Here is a 3,403-nt window from a genome sequence, read left to right as displayed (position 1 = left end):
TTCTGCTGACCCTGTGCCCTGTCCTCAGGCTGTGCCTTCCAGCCTGGCCCCTGGAGAGGAGCTGCAGGTGAGTAAGGCTGGGGCCCAGGCAGGTGCTGTGGAGAGCCACTGTGCTGGAGGCTTCTGGCTGACTTGGCCCCAAGTGTTGCCTGCAGTGGCTGTTCCCAGGGCCCAGGGGCTCCTGTGGCTGGATCTCTGCACCAGGGCAGCTCTGCCCCACTCACGCTGTGCCTGGCACACAGGGAGGCTGAGCTGGGAACCCCCTGAGCCTGGTATCCTGCCCTGGCTAGGTGGCATCCCCTTGTGGGCAAGGCAGTTGCAGCCCATCCCTGCAGAGCTATGCAGGCTGGGCCAGGCTTTACATCGGGTACTGCTGGGTGCCCTCGCCCACCTGCTGCGGCCCGAGTCTGTGGAGACCCGAGGTAGTACCCATTTCTCACCCAGCTCCCTGTCTCTTCTGGCCATCACCTTCGCAATGGCCCAGCCAGGATGGCCTCCCTATGGCGCTTCCCTCCATGCCTGCTTCTCACCGTACTGCCTGGACCCTGCCCCAAATGCCTGGCCCTGGTACTGGACACCCTGGGTCTTTCCCTACCCAGATAAGATGGGGTGTCTGTCTGCCTCAGCCCCAACTGGGCCCTCCTTTCCAGCCCTGGGCCTGGGCTCCCCCCACTTTGGGACTGCTGGGGAGGGTCTGAGCACCCGAGCCCTGACGGTTGCTTCTGGGGTGTCGATGCCTCCATCCTCCAGACTGCCCTGGACCAGCAGGCCTGAGCCGCAGCTGGTAGCAGTGGAGATGTGGGTGGTGAGGGACATACCATCTTTCTCACTTTCCTTTTTTCTCTCTCTCTTTCTTTCTCTCTCTCCTCATTTTCTTTCTTTTTCTTATTCTTCTTTTTCTTCTCTTCTCTTTTTTCTCTCCTTTTTTCCCCTCTCTTCTCTCTTTTTTCTCTCTTCTCTTTGTCTTTTTATTCTCCCCTTCTTTTTCTCTCTCTCTTTCTTCTTTTTTCTTTCTCTTCTTTCTCTCCCCTTTTTCTCTCTTCTCTTTTTCTCTGTCTCCTCTTCTTTCTCTCTCTTTTCACCAACTTTAGAATTTTTAGAAAACCTGGTATTTACTGTGTGTAGTAAAAAAAAAAAAAAAAAAGCCGCAATATTTACGATTATTAACTATGTTAATATGCAGTACATCCTGCCATGTCTGTGTGTGTCGTTCCACCGCCCCCCCCCCTCCCCCCACCAGTTTTGTTTTTCTGACATGCTGGCACTCTGACATCTTACAAAATAGACATTGCAGTTTTTTCAGCACTCGGGCAAAAAAAGTTGCCTACTCCTGGTCTAGCTCCATCTTCTTCGGAATCACCCTTCAGGTACTTGAAGGCTGCTATCAAATCCCCTTTTAGTTTTCTCTTCTCCAAACTAAATAAACCCAGTTCCTCCAAACTAAATAAACCCAGCCTCTCAGAAGTCATTTGCCCGAGCCCTAGAACCATTTTTATTGTTCTCTGCTGAACTCTTTCCAACTTGTCCACATACTTTCTATAGTGTGTGTGTGTGTGTGCGTGCGTGCGCGCGCAGTGGAGGGGTGGGGGGGGCAAAACTGGACACAGTATTCCAGATATGGCCTCACCAGTGCAGAATAGAGCTGAATAATGACTTCCCTTTATCTTCTGGCAGTGCTTCTATCCCAGTATGTCCAGTATGCTGTTAGCCTTCTTGGCAACAAAGGCACACTGCTAACTCATATCCATCTTATTGTCCACTGTAACCCCCAGGTCCTTTTCTGCAGAGCTACTGCCCAGCTATTCAGCCCCCAGCCTGTACTGGTGCATGGGATTGTTCAATCCTAAGTGCAGAACTTTTCACTTCTCCTTGTTGAAGCTCGTGAGATTGGAGGACTGGGCACCAAGCAATTTGTCTAGGTCACTCTGAATCTTAGTCCTGCTCTCCAGTGTATATACTTACACCCCACAGCTTGGTGTCATCCATGAACTTGCTGAGGGTGCAATTCATAGCATCTTCCAGATTGCTAATGAAGATATTGCACAAAACTGGCCCCAGGAACGACCCCTGGGGTACTTCACTTGATACTGGGTGCCAGCTAGACATTGAGCCATTGATTACTACCCACTGAGCCTGACAATCCAGCCAGTTTTCTGTCTACTTTAACAGTCTTCCTCCAACCCATACTTCCATACTAGCATTCTTGCAAGCAAGCTGAAGGAGACGGTAAGCCTTGCTAAAAGCAAGGTATGCTACATCCACTGCTCTTCCCACATCCACAGAGCCAGTCATCTAGTCATAGTAGTCAATCAGGTTGGTCAGGCATGACTTGCCCTTGGTGAATCCATGCTGACTGTTCCTGATCGCCTTCTTCTCCTCCAAGTGTTTAGAAATGGACTCTTTGAGGACCTGATCCATGATTTTTCCGGGGACTGAGGTGAGGCTGATTGGTCTGTAGTTCCCTGGATCTTCTTTCTTCCCTTTCTTAAAGATGGGCACTATATTTGCCCTTTTCCAATTGTCTGAGATCTCCCCTGATTGCCACGTGTTTTCAGAGATAATGGCCAGCGGCTCTGCAATCACATCAGCTGAGTCCCTCAGCATTCTTGCATGCCTTGCATCTGGCCCCATGGACTTGTACACAACCAGCTTTTCTAAATAGTCCCTAACCTGTTCTTTCACCACTGAGGGCTGCTGACTTCCTCCCCAAACTGCATCGCCCAGTGCAGTAGACTGGGAGCTGACTGTGTAAAGACCAAGGTAAAAAGGCATTGAGTACTTCAGCCTTTTGCTCACGATCTGTCACTAGGTTCCTTCCACCATTCAGTATGCCCCATACTTTCCCTGACCTTATTCTTGTTGCTAACATACTTGTAGAATACATATGTACATCTATGTATTAATGGTCTTTCATTTTAATCATGAAAAAATGTGGATTTTGGGTTACTTTTTTTAAATCTGAAAATTGGGGATTCTTTTTTTAATCGGAGAAAACCAGGATCCCTGATCTACTCATGGTCACTGCTGCCCAACTTGCATTTACTTCTACATCCCTGTTTGTGAACAGTAGGTCAAGAAGAGCACCACCCCTAGTTGGTCCCTCCAACACTTACACCAAGAAGTTGTCTCCAATGCTCCAAAAACTTCCTGGTTGCCTGTGCACTGCTGTTTTACCCTCCCAGCAAATGTCACAGTGATTGAAGTCCCCCATGAAAACTAGGGCCTGTGATCAGGAAACTTCCTCATGTTGTAATGCATTAATATATTTTAAAAAAATTATAGTCCACTTCATTGGTAGATGAACTGCAGGATTCACAGATTCATAGATGTTAGGGTTGGAAGGGACCTCAATAGATCATCGAGTCCGACACCCTGCATAGGCAGGAAAGAGAGCTGGGTCTAG

At 48.9% G+C, this 3,403-nt stretch overlaps 1 protein-coding gene across 2 annotated transcripts in view; it reads left to right on the top strand.

Moving 5' to 3' along the window:
* Positions 1 to 3,403, top strand: part of PARPBP (PARP1 binding protein) — a 62,226-nt gene that overhangs the window by 48,210 nt on the left and 10,613 nt on the right. The window lies entirely within an intron of this gene.

The sequence above is a fragment of the Alligator sinensis genome, unplaced genomic scaffold (assembly GCF_000455745.1).
Source record: "Alligator sinensis unplaced genomic scaffold, ASM45574v1 scaffold74_2, whole genome shotgun sequence".
In the NCBI taxonomy this organism is placed as follows: Eukaryota; Metazoa; Chordata; order Crocodylia; family Alligatoridae; genus Alligator; species Alligator sinensis.
This window is presented reverse-complemented; position numbering and strand designations above follow the sequence as displayed.